Source organism: Sturnira hondurensis, unplaced genomic scaffold (genome assembly GCF_014824575.4).
Source record: "Sturnira hondurensis isolate 20B ecotype Veracruz unplaced genomic scaffold, ASM1482457v3 Scaffold0004474, whole genome shotgun sequence".
Taxonomy (NCBI): domain Eukaryota; kingdom Metazoa; phylum Chordata; class Mammalia; order Chiroptera; family Phyllostomidae; genus Sturnira; species Sturnira hondurensis.
Genome location: NW_028077105.1, coordinates 13881931 through 13900231, shown reverse-complemented (window position 1 = coordinate 13900231; position 18301 = coordinate 13881931). Strand labels below are relative to the sequence as shown.

Genomic DNA, 18301 nt, shown 5'->3' with positions numbered 1-18301 from the left:
TGGGCTTATTGTGGAGGAAATTTCTACATTTTGGGGGGACTTGGGTAGTGAACATTTAGAGCCCTTCCCACATTATTCTACAATATAATATTTTAATGCTACCTTTTTATATTCAGTTTACTTTTACCTTAAAATACAAATAAATGATCTTAAAGTACCAGTAATATTTAGGTATGTTATCAGTAGTTACGTTAGTTTTTTAATTCTATAGTCAGAGCTGTTACAATTATTTATTGTGTTTTATTTCAGATTATGTTTAATTATGGAAAAAAATGTTTTTTTATGTTCATAGTAAACGTCGTCTTGATTTGCCTCCATTTATTAATAGGGATTTGGCAAATTTATAAAACACATTTTGTTTAGATCATTTAAACAGACACTTTCGAACTGGTTTTCTTGCAACATTTAGCCCACACTGGTAGGGAGCATGGAGAGTAAAGGTGAGGGAAATTGGCCAGAGGCCTTAATAATAACCACCGGTTTAGGTGGGTAGAGAGATTTGAAGACAAAGCATACCTGCATATATGTACTAGGAAATATCTATTTAAGTGAATCTTTCTATTTATTCTACTAAAAATAAATTGAACAGTCATCTCCCATCTTGTGTGATGGGAGAAAAATCTGAGTAAATTCAGCAGCCCTCCTAGTGACGCCTAGTCCTAGGATACCATCGATCTCGTGTCCAGACCCCTGAGAAAATTCTGTTACTCCAGACTCTTAAAAGGTAAGTTGAATCCTGCCTCTCAGATATTGCCGCATCTGAATAAGTCAGTCAGGGAATGACAAATACTGTGATTTCACTTGTGGAATCTAAAGAACAAAATAAACAAACATAATTGAAACAGACTCATAGATACAGAGAACTGGTTGATAATTGCCAGAGGGGAGAGGGCTTAGGGGACCAAGTAAAAAAGGTGAAAGGCTTAGGAAGTAAAGTAGTTACAAAATAGTCACGGGGATGTAAAGTACAGCACAGAGAATAGAGTCATTAAGAGTGTAATAAGTATGTGTGATGCCAGGTAGGTACTGGAAATATGTTGAGGGGGGACACTTTGTATATTATTGTCTAACTGCTATGTTGTACCCCTGATATTAATACAAAATATATTCAATATAAACTTTAATTAAAAATAAAATTAAAAAAATAAGGAGTCAACTCCAAGTCAAATGAAAACACATATTGTCACACCTGCCTTGAGTGATTCTTCTATGCAATGAACTTTATGGTAAAAGAAGAAAAGATGGAACTTCATTGGCATACAGTGTAAGTAATATGACTGTTTGCTAAATACCATCTCGGAGACTTGCTTTCATTGTTAATACCATCAGATAAAGTTGTGGGGGAAGATAGTCTTCCCCTTCCTCTGACTGAACTGAACCATTGCAAATAACTACATTGGGTCAATTCTACAATGTAAGTTGAAGATGAAATTCTCTTTTGCTTAGCTCTTTAATCTTAAGACTATTCCTAAGAGTACACTCCCAAAATTACACAGCAAGAATCATGTATAGAAATAACCTTTGGCAGCACTTTTGTACAATTAATAACAATGGTATACCTGTAAACCACTTAAATATGTATCAGCACGAGAATGGATAAATGAAATATTGTTTATTCAGCAGGTGGACTACTATACAGAAGTGAAATTAACATGAATAAATGCCATGAGCATGTTAATGCGTGAAAAACACATTGCCAAAGGACAAATGCAATGTAATAGCATTTATATTAAACTTTAAAAATGCGGAAATGGAGATATGTGTAGGAGACCAAGGAGCTGTGTATGTAGTGGTAGCCCAAAGTAGAGATATGTGGTAGACAAAGCAGAAGTATGCTAGCAAAATAAATATCAAATACAAGAGTGTTAGAGGACAGTGAATGTGGAAGTTAATAAGGGAGAGAGAAAAAGGAGATTTAAATGTATTAGTTAAGTGTTAGTTTCTAAATCAGTCAGTGGCTATATAGATGTTTTCTCTGCTTTTCTTCATACATTTTTTTATAACACACATAATATCTTCACTCTTTGTAAGGGGGCATAGAGATCCAAGATATCCAACTCTGGAAGTTGGACATTTAGGCTCTTCCACGGGGAATGATTCACAGTGAAAGCACAGAGACATTGGGGGGTGGGGTAGAGGAATGCAACTGAGAGGGGACTGCAGGTGGGCTGAGGCGCTGGCAGTGGAGGGAAGTAGCCCCCGGGGGTGATATATTTTGGAAGCAGCAGCAGAAGGATTTGGTCCTGAACAGGGAAGTGGGGTTTAGAGATAAGCGTGAGACCTGTTTCAGCTCCTTTACTCATTTCAATACAGTTAAGGTACTCACTCTCTAATTCAGTTTCCTTCATCTATTAAATGAGATGGCATTACCTGATTAATAACGTTGTCATGGGAATTAAGTGAAAATGTAAAGTTCACAGTCCAGGTTTGGGACCCAGCATTTTGTCAAACTTATGAATAGTAATGCTGTTTAACGTCATTGGAGGCCCAAAGTGAGCAGAGTGGATTAGATGGGAAATGGACTCGAGTACAGAACATGGAAAATGATCTCGCACTTTTTCTGTGTTGCTCTGGGGAGCATTCAGTTTATAAAAAAATGAGCCACCACCACTGGGTTTTGGGTGTCACCATTCTTTCCACAAAAATGTATGAAGATCCTTCAATGTTCCAGGCACTGTTCTAGGTGCTAGGGGTGCAGTAGTGAACGGAGATTCCTGACCCCGTGGAGCTCAGCTTGGCACACACACACACACACACACACACACACGTGTGTGTGTGTGTGTGTGTGTGTGTACAGTTTATTAGGAACACTGTTTGCCTTTGGGCCACATTACACATAATTAAAACTGAAATAACAATTAAAAAATTTAATGAAGTTACCTTCATTACAATGTACTCCATTCCCAGAGAACTAATTAGTGGGGGCTCTCATGTCATGAAACAAGTGTCAGAAAAACTGATAATTATATTACAAAGATGTCTGAAGAAGTCTCCAATATGTGGGGAATGTGATAGAAAAATACTAAAATTATTGCTTTGTCTAAAACCATGTATTTATATAAACATGGAAATGGTTATCACAATATAGAAAAATGATATTCTGATTAGTCTGTCAGGCAGTGTTATTATTTCCATGACCTTTTTTGAGATGCATGTAGGATACTTACAAAATCCTTTTTTATGCATGTGTTTGAGAAGCATTTACTCTCAGATTACTCAGGTGGCAATGGAATTGTGCTTGGGACAATGACAAGAGTTATGTAGGGTGTTTTTTTTTTTATCATGTATAAAAAGTCATTTAATATATACTTCAGGATGGCCAATAGAAGCTGGTTAGATATTTAGCCTTTCAAGCATTCTTTTTACAGTTATATAAAAATGTTTGCCTTATTAAAAGAAATCTAGTCTAACAAAAACATACCCACCAACAGCTTGCATTTTATCCCAGGTTTGCAAGAAAATTGGAAATACATACATGTGTATCTCTGAGCATGTCCCTGTACATTAGCTAATCAGTTTTGGCAACACACTGCACAGAGGTATACATCACTGGTTTCTGACTCTAAGTTAGCTTCAAGCTTATTGGATATGCCAACAACTGCAGGCAGCTTGGACCCCAGTGCCTGTAAAGCATTTGCAGAGCTCACTACCTGTTTGCCTGACACCTTCTCAGGGGTGAGAGGTCTGGGTACAGATTTGCTAATCCAAGGGTGTCTTGTTGCTTGAGCCGGGGTCAGGCGGGAAGAGGGATCCCAGTGAATATACCTTTCCCAAAACTCATTTGTCTTCTTTCCTGGTAATCTCTCAGATGGCTGTCAAGTGACATCAAAGCACCACAGCAGCAGCCCGATGCAGTTTCTGTCCACCTGAAAATTCATTAATCACCTTTTCTCTAAAAATCTAGCTAGAAACTTCAGCTGAAATACATGTGTTTTTTTTTACAATCCTTTGGGAATAGTTGGTAACATTAAGTTTAGAACATATGGATATGAAAATTCTTTGAAAATTAAAAAGTCACTTAAAATTTTTTAAATATCATCTACTCATTATGCTATTTTAATGGATGTATTTGCCACACCAAGAAAAACTAACATATTTCATTTGGAATCATTATGCTTTTGAAGCAAAACTGATCTTTTCAATAAGAATACATTTAAGAAGCTATTTTTCTTCTTCAGTTGAGAATAATAGATCACCCAAGATCAAATTATGAGCTCTTTAGTTTAGAAGCCACCATGTGTTTAAGTTACTAATATGTTCAATAATTATTTCATGGGAATGGGAAGGGTAGATCTGTACATTTATTTGTGAAACATTTTCTTAATGTCCATTGAGTGTGGGTTCTGTGGGAGGTGTGGGGGTACAAAGGTAATTGAAACATGAAACAAAAGGGAAGTGGTTAATTAAAAATTACTGTACTCACCACAAAAAACAAATGGTAAATATGTGACAGGATGGACGTGGTAGTTAATGCTAAGGTGGTCATTGTATTGCAATATATGTGTTTGAAATCAACCTGTACACCTTAAACTTAAACAATGTTATATGTTAGTTACTGGTATATCTCAATAAACTTGGGAAAAACAGGCTACCAGTTTAAGAGGATCTCAATCCAGAAATTATATCCACCCTTGGAATTCATATTAAAAACTCTAAGAACAGACAGAATGAAATGCCAGTCTTTGGAGACATTTTCCTGAACTACATATATTTTTGTGCCAATCGGTGCTGCAACTTGAACCATTAGTCCAGCAGATTTGAACCATTTTTTTTCAAATGGGAAGACATATTCTTGGTGAAGGCTTTAAGAAGATTTACATTTAATTAAAAAAACAAAACTTCTTCCTTCTTCTAAAAATTATCTTATTTATCAGTAAGATAAATCTTACTGATTTGCTGTCTCATTTTGCTCAAATTTTTAGTTATGAGTTCCTTAATTTTTGCATTCAATTAAGGACTTTAACATGGTTTCTAAATTTATTTTTTGATTCTTGTGATGAATTGCTTTTGAAATATAGCCCCTTCTGGGTCTGAAGACAGTGTTTTCTCTCCTTTTGCTGTGTTAGTTTTATAAATATCCATGGTGGTCTTATCTGTTTGTCATATAGTTCAAATGAGAGAGAGCTAGTTCTGGATTTTACCAAGGGAAAGAAGAGAGTTTTCTCACTTTTAAAACAGAGATGTTAATAGTACTTCACATGGAAGGTTGTTGTGGGTTAGTTTTTGTAAAGCGTGAAAAATAATGTGAGGTCCATAGTAAGTGCTACAAAAATATGCATAAACAAAATTAAATATACTTTACTCTTGATCCTATTCATTATTTCCTCAAGTGTTGTGAACTGACCCAAATTAAATAACTCTTTTGGCTTCTTTTTTGCAGATAACGGTAGTGCTCTGGAAATTCTTGGATGTCAGGTAAAAATGAAAGCAGGTTGGAGCTTAATCATACCACACATAGAGATACTGACTAACGACATACTTATTAGTAAGGTAACATTTAGACAATAAAATAAAAACAAAGTGAATGTTTCACACTACTCATTTTATAAGTCTAGAAGATCATTTTCCATTCATTGAGGGGCTTTGATCACTACCCTAAGTGAAAGTTTTGCTGGAACCAAATACCAAAATTCTAGACACAAGATATTTTCAGTATCTTGTTAAATCCTGAGATGCTGAAAATCTGGGCTTTGAGGCAGTAGCCTCTGGTGCAAAATTTGAAGAGGAGGTATCAAAATGCTTAGCAATCAAGAGAAAAAAATAAATTAAAAATTAAAATAAATGCAAAATAATTTATCATGAAGAAAATGTCAACATTTTAAGTAAAGTCAAATTATTGTTTGTTTTATTTTTCTGCATTACTGGGCATAAGTCATTTCCAGGTGGCTGATTGTTACTGGCCTGCCATAACTGTTAACGAAGGTTAGCAAGGCATCTCATCCCACTGGGCAATGGTGGGTAATGCAGGTCTTTATGTAAGGCTGTGTTTTTGATTATAGAGATTTTGTTAACTTTTCTATTTGGTTCTAAATATGGAAGGGTATTTTGGCACAATTTTTTTTTCTTTGCTAAGCTCAGGTTCCAATATGGCGCTGATGGTGCCCTTAGAGGTTCACCCCTGGAGCTGAAGGAGGTGGGGATTTTAGTCTAAGGCATCCTCCCTCCAGGTGAGGCTGCTGGCCTTTTGGGGCTCTTCTATCTTGCATGATAGAAAGAGTAAATGTCTTTCAAAAATGCATACTTGTCCCTGTCCATCTGTCTAGCATCTGTCTGTCTATATATTCATTCACCGGTCTATGTATGCCACTTTAGCTGGTCTACACACTTAGCATATCTTTAGTTTTATCTTTGAGAGTTCAACATTCATTATGCCAGTCCTCAGACCATTATTTCTACCACCAGAAATCCATTTTTGAGATTGTGTGCTAATTAGCAAAGAGTAACATCTTCATGTTTAGAACTCGTATCATACTGACCACTCCTGAGCCTTACGTTAGTTAGTTGATCCCTTGAGCACATGGGATTTGGAGGACAGCAATGGACTGTTCTGATATTTCAGATGGGATATTTTAGAGTAAGCCATGGATTCTGTAAGACTAAGTTTTAGTCCATATGTTTTTAGATCTAAACTTGGGTGATGAATTACTGCTTAGCTCCTAGGCTAATTTAAGTATATGCTAGACATATTGTGCATGGGGTTTCCCTTGACTTAGGCTGTCATATTATTTTCTCTCTACTATTTGGTTGCTTGAAATGCTAAAACATCAGAATTATGAAAAAACATAATTTTTCACAAGCATTTCTACTCGGGCTTATTGTAGCTCCATATATACATATACTTTTATGTATGAGGTCTACATCTCCCAGATGTAGAAGAAATAAACATTTCTCCTCCCTATTTTTTGCCTACTTATTTTCTGGGAGTTTTAGTCTAGTTTTTAATAGAAAGAAATAGATTAATGGAGGTTGAAAGAAACCGGTAATCAGGTTTTTGCATTCTGGCCGGAGAAAGGCACATGCCTTGATTTCTTGTTGGGAAATGCCTTGGGCTTCTGAGTCAGTGAAAGACAGCGGGATTAGGACAAAGTTTCTCTTCTTTCAGGGCAACAGATTAGCACTGCCTGATCATGTATTATGCAGAGATCAGTAATTTCTCTTCCCATCAAATTATCAGTTCAGATTCTTTCCAGATTCTGACCGTAGGGTGACTCCTAGTCCTCCTGGTCTAGGACTTATGTGTTTTATTCTTTCATCAAGTATTTATGGAATTCATTTTTTCATCAGATATTCATGGAATTTCACCTACATGCTACATGCTGTTCTACACACTGGGGATACAGGAACGATGTCTTTATGGACATCGTTCATAAAGCTTAAAGCTTAAAGCTTAAAGCATAAAGCTTAAATTATTGTTGTGCCTTTTGATCTTATTCTGTGTGTTCATGGAGCAGCAGTGTGATGAACTGCTAGACAGATGTCATTTAAGACTAAGTTCAACCTAAAACAGTTTTGGCATGTCTAGGGAACTTCAATGTTAAGGGTCTTTATTAATTCAATCTATTCTATACCATACATTACCATTAGGGGAATTAAAATTGTTAAATAAAACCGTACAGTACATACATGGATTTCTTATGTGGACTTTCAAAATGATAATTCCTTTAGTATTTTAATATCAGCAAGACATTTTAGCCTATCTACCACATTAGTCATGGATAGAGTTGACTCAGAAAGATTAAGTAACTTGCTTAAGGGATATTCACTTTACCTAATTAAGTGAAGAAGCTGTAACTCACACCCAAGCCTCTGACTTCAAGTTCAGTAATATTTCCATTACGCTGGTCAAGTCTGCAGCTCTCAGCACTTTCCACGTCGATGCATAATTCATCAGGTTCACAGGGCAGTGTATAATAAACTCTTCTACCAAAGCAATTTTAGTTACAAGTTTCACAATTGAGTTAGACACTGAATTTTTCCAAGATTGCCTGTCAGTATTTAAAAACATTGCGTTTATTCAGAAAACACAACGGCCTCTTTGCCTCTTTGTTCTGTCGGAACCTGCCTGTTCTGAGAGCTCAGAATCAACACTCGGCTGACACTGCGTGCCTCCTTGTGAGGAGACTCACAAGGGCTTACAAATTTTATTCTTTCATCAAGTATTTATGGAATTTATTTTTTCACCACATACTTGTGGAATTTCACCTACATGCCGGGTGCTCTTCCAGGTGCCCTTTCACACACTGCGGGTACAGTTATTGATGGAATGAGAACAACACAAGCAACACCAAGCCTATGTGATGTTGTCTTCACCTGCTTCTATTATCAATAAATTAAAACTTCTGTTTTCTATTGTTTTTCCTGGCCAAGACATAATGTAAGAAGCATGGAAAAAAGCATTTATCCTTTTTTTTCTATTACTTTAGAATAAGTAAAATGTAACTTTTTGAGTATAAAGTAACTTTTTCAATTTTGATTTTTATGTATTAAATCCATTATTACTTTCAATAATGGATTACTTTCAATTACTTTCCAGTGTTGTCGGAAAGGTTTCTTTTATCTTAGTTTAACATAACTCATTACATGTTTAATGAGGTTCATCGATTTAACATGGCCTATGGAGCATCCAATCTGTGCAACATACAAGCTTAGTTCTTACGTAACTAAGTTTATGGAACAGTTTTCAAGCTCCTGCTCTGGATCTGGGCCCCCAGAGCATCTGATATTAAAAAAAAAGATCCATCCCTTGGACATCCATCCACCATTCCTTTTGACTACAAGGGTAAAAATCCTACCATTGCGTGAAAAAAAAAAAGAATTGAATTGGGAAAAAAACCCACCAATATATCCTATATGGCATGGCACTGTAGAACCTTCTGAATCTATGTAACGATCAACTGTATTCCATAGCTGTGCCTACAACGCAGCAGAGTGTTTAACAAAGAATTTAGACACTTTCTGTGCATTTGAGAAAAAGAGGGTGGAGAAAGAGCATCGTTCAGGGTTTAGAGTCTATAATCCTTCTATGTAATCTAATATAACCACCAGGAGCAGCCAGGTACGTAGTACGTAATAACGTATTACGTAAGCAATACGTATAACACGGCTGCACGCATGTGCACTCGTGCAAATGGTAAGGATTCTCGGAGAGGAAAAGCTTTTTGCTCAAAATGCGAGTGGGAAATATTTCTGTATGTCTTAAGGAATCAATGATGGTGCCTACTTAATCAAATTGCACAGGTATCTATCTCTCCATACATCTAAACACATAAAAGTGAGAAATGACAAAATTGAAATCTTTTTTAGTTTCTAGTTAGTTGTATAGTTTTTTCAAGATACTGAAATGATTTTTCAACCATCATGTAATAATTGTTTTAAGCAAGTATATCAATGGATGCCAAAACTTAGGTGACAGTTTGACAAGGAACAATATATTACATTATTTCAAAATATCTTCCCAGAGATCACACATTAGTTACAAAAATTAAAACAGTAACTTCGTGGTAGAGAAACCTGACAAACACCCTTACCCATGTTTTTTTAACTACCGGCACTTGGAAGCATCTGAGCTTCCTGCTACGATGCACTGATGATATACTATTCCTGCCTAAAATACATAAAATAAACGCACACTTGAGGAAATATCAGACACTTTGAAGAGCGCTCTACAAAAACCAATGGCCAAGAATCTCCAAAAAAGGTTAATATCATGAGAGAAAAAGAAAGAGTAAGGAATTATTTTAGATTAAAGGCGACTAAAGAGAGACCTGACGAGTGAATGTGATACCAAGTCCTGGATTGGGACAAAACTTCCGTGAAGGGTATCAGGATAATTGGTGGACGCTGAGCATAAGCTGTATGCTGTTTAGTATCACATTAACTAAAGCCTCCTGGATTTACCAGCTGTGTGTGGTTATGTAAGAAAATGTCTTCGTTCTTGAAATACACGTGGAGTGGTCAGGGGTAAAGGACATGGTGTTGGCAACTGTCACATAGTTCAAGAAAAAAACTAGCACACGCGCACACATATCTATACATATACCAACACATGCGTGTGAAATAAAATGTTAAAAAGTAAAATGGGAAAAAGTTGATTGAAGCAAACTTCCAGTCTGAAAATCCAAACCAAACAAAAGTGAAGTGATTGAAACAGTGGTTGCATTTCTCACAGCCTGCGGCTGTGGCAGCTCTTAAGCTCTAAAATGCCTTTCTTACTTAAGTGTCACAAACTATGTCTTCATTGTTTTAGGTTCCTCATGAAATTTTACATAGAAGGCAACTTAATTACGTTTTCTTTGAACTTCCTCTCTCGCTTTTCTCACCATTTCGGCAGGCTGCTTTGTTGCTATGTAACCAGGAACCATCCCGTACCCCATAGCACCGCCCCTGGTACCTTTAGGTAACCTCCGTTCTCACTCTGCATGTTAAGCATTGCTGGTGATGAGGCTGCCTGAACCATGGTAACCCCTTGCAACTCAGTCGGCGACAGAAAGTAGATGGGTCATTCTTTCTAGTGGCATGTTGTGAGGTGATTGGCTTTCATTACAGGCTTTCTTGTGGAGGTGAGGGGGATTAGATGCTGTAAGCACAGGGTAGAATATATTTGTTCTCTCCAAAGACCAAGTTCACGATATTTATGAATCATTCTTACTTTCCCACAGCCATTTTCCGTTTCTTTTGAAGCCTTTAAAATGCATACTCTTTCTCAGCATGGTTTCTTTCCCTCTGAACATCTCTTTAAGGCATTCTCATCCTTCTGTTTAAATGATCCTGAAGAAAACTTTTCTTTCTTTCGTATATTAATTCAGCGCCGAGTAGCTGGAAGCTATGTGACTGTAAGCCACGTTTTCCTGGGGAAAGGCCACTACTCCTCTCATGCATTCCTTTGAAGCCGCAGGCAGAGGAAAACACAAAGCTTTCCTTTGTGTATCTGGTTGCGACCACGTAATGTTACGCAGACTCAATCAAATATGCAAATTTATATTTTCAGAATGTAAAAGTCTTTACTGATTAAAAACTGGTAGGTTATAGGAAAAGAACTTATCCAGCACCACTGTAAAGACTATTTTCATAGTATCAGTGACAGGGGTTTCATCATTTCCTGGAGCTTCTTGCTGCTGCTCTGTCATCAGCGCTGCAAGAACAACAGTAATTTGGCAACAGGGGATTTTTGTCAAACCTACTTTGTGATACAGGTTTTTAAGGCAGACTTCATCAGTTCCACTGCATCTCTTTTGCTATCAAAGTTTTGCCAACATGTTACCCTTTGATTGTATTTCTCTTTGAAGCATTTTGAATTTGTGATTAGTGGTTTGGAGGAGGGGTTTGAAAATCTGGCTTTTGTTGCAACTAAAGAAGCTCTTTGGTGTAGGAGTGATTGTGAAAGGACCTTTGTAGTTGGTAATAAAAAGTTGGGGCCTGCCCTGACTGGTGTAGCTCAGTGGGTTGGATATCATCCCATAAACAGAAAGGCGGCTAGTTTGATTCCCAGTCAAGGCCCATGCCTGGTTTGTGGGCCAGGTTTCCTGGTTCAGGACATGGGAGAGACAACTGGTGAATGTTTCTCTCCCTCACTTCCCCTCTCTCTAAAAAGAAATAAATAAAATCTTAGAAAAAAAAAGCTGGAGTCTTTCCCCAAAACCCAAGAAATGGTTTGATTTTTTTTGCATGTTTAGCATTACTTTCACTTGTTTGTCTGAATATAGATGGAAGAACTACATGAAATTCCCAATACTTTACTCCATCATTAGAAATGTGGGATCACAACAACTCAGTGCTCCAACGTGAGTAACTAGAGTTACAAGCCCGGATAACACTGACTAGGATTTTCCAGGTGTATTCTTTCTAAAATGTATCTGTTGAGGGAAGCACCTGCGATAAAAGCAGCAAGCCACTTTTTTTTTCCTACTGCCCCGTTCATAACCACCTTGTTTCCACTTTACAAAGAAAGACATTCTTCTCCTCCATCCAGGATATTTCTAAGGTTCTTGAGCCTACTGTGTAAAAATTTCCCTGGGACAAAATAAAGGAACACTTAAAAATATTTCAGCCCTGACTGGCGTGGCTCAGTTGGTTGGGCATCGCTCCACAAAGAGAAAGCTCGCTTGTTGGATTCCTGGTCAGGGCAAATGCCTAGACTGCAGGTTTGTTCCCTGGTGGGGCGCATAAGGGTCTCACGTCTGTGTTCCTTTCCCTCTCTTTTTCCTTCCTTTCCTCCCTCTCTAAAAACAAGCAATGAAACAAAATAAACAATGTTGAGAAAGTGAATACCACTAATGACTGCACAACAAATTCTTTCGTAAGTCAAGTGCTTTCTAATTCTTTGCTTTCATTATATTAACAGATTAGTAAGACTAATAGAGATAGATTATTAAAATTAACAGAGCTCTAAACAGCTGCTTTGAATTCCACTGGACCCAGACTTTCCCGCAGCTTGTTGGAGGGGGTTTTGCCTCACACATTCGGTTTTCCCAGAAAGTGACCCCCTGTTGTATGTATAGTTCTGAAGAAGCCGAGTACTGCATGCATTGCAAACGCTCTGTCTCGCCTCCCTGCTGGGTTCCTCCGTACCCACAACTTTCAGATTCCGGACTGACAAATTTGCTCCCTTGCTCCCTTCTGAGGTGTGTGTATGAGGGAAAGGAGATGAGAGTCTGGGAATTGGACCCTGGTTTTGCAGCGTGATATTTTGAGGAGCTAGGCAGACCAGAGTCACTATAGGACACTGGAGGGATGTGACCAGGCGGCAGCCGTAGACAGGGCACCGGGGCGAGAACAGATCCCTAAGCTGAGTACAGCCCACTTAGCACCGAGCTCAGGGAGAATAATTGGCACCATCTCTTGAGAGAGTTGGGTGAGGAATAGCCTCTAAAACATGGGTGATCATTGACACAGCAGTTAAATGAGTAATATAATCAATAATTTAACCATTTACTTAATTTTACATATCTAGTTTGATTCTGATGCTTCATCATTATAAGTAATGCTATGAGGGATATTCGTACACATTAATCTTCGAGTGTATTTTTGATTATTTTTGTAGTACAACCTCTAGAAATGAAATCGCCAAATCAAATAATATAAAAATGTTAAGGCTCTTTATACCAATTTCTCTCCACATAAGATTTTATATTCCAATTTTCACCCTCACTAGCAAAGCAGAGAGTACACACTTCACCAGGTAATAATTATCCTTTTTAAAGGCTTTCTACCATCAATGACAATGTTACATTATGCATTTATTTGAATGAATCATTTTCTGTATTTAGTAGTAACTTTTAAAAAATTAACAAACAAGATTACTCTGGGTTAAATTAGAGCATGTTTTACAAAGTCTCTCCATCTCAATTTCATACACATGTTACAAGACTGGCTGCACCTGGTGGTTATATTAGATTACATAGTAGAAGGATTATAGACTCTAAACCCTGAACGATGCTCTTTCTCCACCCTCTTTTTCTCAAATGCACAGAAAGTGTCTAAATTCTTTGTTAAACACTCAGTCTGACTGCAGCGTTGTAGGCATGGCTATGGAATACAGTTGATCATTACATAGATTCAGCTTCTCATAATGGCCTTTCCTCCCCCTTTTGTCTCTCAGGACACATCACTCTCTCCTTCCTGAGCTCCAAGGGCCCTTCTTTTTGCCTTTGTAACTCATTTCCTGCACAGCTCACGTCTTTTACCTCTGTGACATTTTAATGAAGCTTTCTCTTATGGGTTGGATCTTGTCTCTGAATTCTGTCTTAGCCAGAACTCAAGTACTGAGGTCACTGAACCACGCTCTAATATCTGGTGCCATTTTGCCACCAATGTAATAGCATTATTATGATTAGTGTTATTTTTCTAGGTATTTCAACCATGACCACATGCTTTTAAAACAATTTAACCTGGTTTCAATGAAAAGATAATCAATTTTTGAAATTACCATTGTACTTTACAGCACTAATATTTTACTCCACATTACTTGAAGCTGTACTCTGGTATGTTCTTACCTCGCTTGCCCTGGAAATCCTCTTTGTTGACATTCTAACCTAAATATGTATTCTACCTTAGTTTGTATGACAGCTTCCAAATGAAAATGTGACACACACGAAGATAATGGGCTTATTTTTAGAAAGGTTAATATGTGAAATATCCCAATCCAAAGGTCAAAAGATAATTCTGACTCTTCAAAGCCAGCCCTCAGAAACACCCTGGAATCAGGTCAGCACAGCTGGGTTCCATCCTGGTGCAGATGCACGCGTTTAGGGTGCTGGGACCTGATGCTGTCCCACATTTGAGTCACAGAGTGTTACGGACTGAATGTTTATGTCTCCTTAAAATGCCTGTGTTGGAATCCTAATTCATAATGTGATGACATTAATAGGTGAGGTCTATGAGAGATAATTAGGTCATGAAGGTGAAGCCCTTGCAAACACACATAGTTAACTCCTTTTTTTCTAATCTCTTCCTTATTAAACACCCTTTCTATGGTTTCCCTTCCTTGTAGCTGGAGTTGTATGCTGGTTTAGCTGATACAGCAGTTCAATCTGCATAGTGCTCATATTTATTTTCTGTCAACTTTATTTCCATTCCGAGTTTGTAAAAGAACAGCTTAAGACAACTCAGTGGCTGTTCCTACCCACTCGGTGGCCTGTGCAGTGTGGGCTGCAGACCCATCTTCAATAGCAGCTGAGTCTTCAGTAGGAAACTGCGGAATAGGCACAGAGGACACCTGTGCCTTCAGACCAGTCTGTGACCTGAGGCTGGGCAGCAGTGAACTTGGGAGCCAGAACAGACCATGCACCCTGAAATTCTTACTTAGTCATGGCCTTTTCAGCAGCGGCCTGCTCTTCCTTCTCAATCTCTTCAGGATCTCTGTAGAAGTAGAGATCAGGCAGGACCTCCCATGGGTGTTCATGAGAGATTGTGCTACACATGTGCAGTACTTCAGGGGCCAGCATGCACCACATCAGACCCACGGAGCAGCACCCCTGTGGTTGCCAGGGTTGACAATGTCCACAAAGTGCAGAGGAGAGCCTGTGTGACACAGAGCAACGGTGGTCAGGTGGACATAAGGCGCCTCTGTGAGAGGCTGGTGGTCAGCCCTGGGATCAATAACACCCAGAAGTCGGCTCCCAGAAGGCTGCCTGCCCAGGTTTGGTTAGTGAGGGTTCCAGGAGTGAAGTGCGGATGATGGGGTGACTGCAGTGGCAGCAGCAAGCTTCAGCGCAGCTCCCTGCAGGAGGGGACATTGACGGCAGGGGGTTTCAGTGGCAACAACTGCACGAGCTGCAGGCAGAAGCTCCTCCCGGGTCCTCTTCAGATTTAGGGTGCAGATGCCGCCACTTTTCCTTCTGTACCTGTGCCACTTGACTCGGAAGTCAAGGTTGGTGTCACCTAAGTGGGTTCCTGCTGGGAGGAATTTGAGGGTATCTCCCTGCTTCATTTGCAGGACATCAAGGTCTCCGGACATTGTGACAGTTTTCCTTTAAGTTATGTGGAAACCAAGAACAATGCAGTGTAGGAACTGAGAACAAAGCCATATGGGCCTCTCTGTGGGTAATGTGGAAGTGCTAACATTTATTTTTAATTAGGGTAAAAAAGTAGGTGTCACATTCCTTGAAAGTGCTGAGAAAATAAATCTTAAAAATAATTTAACATAAAGGTTGCGTTGCAGAGAGGTCAAGGGCTCAGCCTCTGGGTCCGGACTGCTGGGATTCAAATCTCACCTCTAATGACAATTAGTTGTATGGCCTTGGCAGGTTTCTGGGCCTCAGTTTCAGCATCGGTAAGATATGATGACTCATAGAATTTATATCACAGAACTAGTTTGGGTATTAAATGTGTTAATTCTCATTAAGTGCTTTGAATGGTTATGAAGCAAACAGGAAGCACTATGTCACTGTAAGTTAGCATTGTGGAATAAATTATGCATGCATGTGAGCTAATTTCTTAGTGTTCTTTCTCACTTCATGTCTAATTCCAAAACCTTGTATAGCTCGCATTCAACTTTTTCCACATTCAGTTTTTAGTAGGCTTAATGTTTTGAAGATTTTGTTTAGCTCAGTTGGACGGAAGTTTACACATGCATGTTATCAATCTGGAATTAAGCAAGTTTCCATATATAGATCTTACCAAATGTCTCTATGAATTTATCTATCATAAAAGATATAATTGGATTATTGGAGTCTTCTCAGAAGAGAAAGATGATGACAAAGAGGTAAATACAAACAGGCAATATGTGTGCTGCTTGGGGAGTGTTAAAAGCATAGAATGATGCAAATAGGTGGGACTAGGCAGGCAAATGAGTAGATGACATCGGTAGACGAGAGAACCTGCAGTATTCCTAAGAAGCACTTCAGACCTCAGGGCCAGTTTTAAGTCAGAGCTGGTATATTTCTGTTACATCCCATTTCTGAGATCACCAGTAATGTGATTGTAAATAACAATCTTGTCCCAGAAAGAACAGGTTTATTATACTTAAACTATATTTTAGATATTACTTGATGATCTTTGGTCAGTGTGATAATTTTTAAGTGTTTCCAACAATTATCATTTGCACCTTCAAGAAATGACTCTCTTGCATACATTAGGAAACAAATGACAAAGTATATGCAATCCACAAAATTCGTGCCTGTGAATAGTTAGTGGTGTTCACTGGAAGCCTAAGAGGTAACAAATATCAGTTCTGGGTGTTAACACATAACATTGCATTTCCCTTCTTCTTCTTTTCCGCCATCTTCTTATTTATTTGTTGATTCTATAACCTGACACTTGCTTCTCACTCCTGATGTTAAACATGCACTTTTTCTGAGTGTGGACTTCAGAGGGTGTTCTGTCAGTCATTCGCCCTCTGTAGTTGCTTTGTTCGGGACTACAGAGTGGGTGTGAATGTTGGAAGCTTCCCTCCTCAGCAGCCTCAGGGGCTCCTTTTCTTTCATGCTTTAGGGGCGCTTTGTCAGCGTTTGAATGCTGCCTCTTCAGGCTGCCTTTGTGGCAACAGCTTGGGATCAGATGTGATTTAGTTGTAAGCTGATTGCCGCTCCGTGTGTGAAGAGAGCATGACCAGTTTGCAGGCAGCCAGTCGGTGCGCCCCCAGCCCGTTACATCAGCATCGCATGATGGGAAGCCAGGCAATGCCAGGCAGTCTCCCCTTTTGCCTGTGTTTTTTTGTTTTTTTTTTTATCTTTCAAGGAAAAAAAGGAAAGCCTGGGAAAATAGCAAGAGAGGCCTGCTTATCCTTGAGAACTGCTCAATGCTATGCTCCGTAACAGTGTTTTTTAAAAAATTGAGTTTCTAAAAAAGGAGAGGAGAAGCAAAGAGAGACGTAAATATTGAGAAAAAAAATTTACAGTTTGTGCGACTTGGTTCCAGTATATTAGCTTTATCTGCTTTGGTACTTTATGGAGTCCTCTGGTACTCCATCCCCATTTTTCTAGTGGTTATATTAATTTTTACCTAGAAACATGTATGTGCATTAACAGAGACAGAGAAAACAATACTTCTGTCTGTTTGGGTTTTGATGAACTTAAGTAGAACATTTCTTCTTGTTTGCTGAATGTTCTGGACTTCTCCCTTTGTATTTCGTTGCTTTCAACAGGTGGTGTTTTTTAAATAAACAGTGAACTGGTTCCTACTCCTTCCTTGTGTTGTTCCGCATCAATGTCACGTCCGGGTTGGGAGGCGTGTTTGAGTCATGTGACACACTGGTTTCTCACGTGCTGTCATCTGAGGACTGGAGCACAGAAGTTCGTCTTTCTCAGGTGGAGGGAGCAGTAATCTGCCCCTTGTCCGGCTGAAGTAATCGACCTCATTATTGACGGCCCACTTCCACAGCTGGTTTTGCGGCCGTCAGCGGTGTTGTGACTCCGAGCCTGAACACTTGAGCAAGAAGGTTTTTACGATAAGGACCTTATTCTGCTGAGGCCCATTGACACCTCCATTGCATGTGGATCGGACTCTGGGAAGCATGTGTTGCTGCTTATCTACAGCAGAATGGCAGAATTATCTCTGCGATCACAGTGTTAACAATAAGTATATCTGGTGATACACTCTTTATAAATCATTAGAAGGAAGCATCTGTGTTGAAACTAATAAATTATGCTTTCTTATACTTCTAAAAAGAGAGATTCATTTCTGGAAAAACTTGTTCCAGTTTATGAAGCAGATGCAGCAAATCACTGACCTCAATTTTTGGTCATTTTTAATAGAACTCATTAATAATATTACTTAATAACTGTCATTTTCCTTTGCCAAAGGAAGTCCCTAATTTTATCTTCAGTGTATTACTTAGTACATTTTGCTACTTTGATGACATAAG

General features: G+C 38.6%; 1 pseudogene; it reads right to left on the bottom strand.

Moving 5' to 3' along the window:
* Positions 1–14593: 14593 nt before the first annotated feature.
* Positions 14594–15454, bottom strand: LOC118986810 (40S ribosomal protein SA-like; annotated as a pseudogene).
* Positions 15455–18301: the final 2847 nt, after the last annotated feature.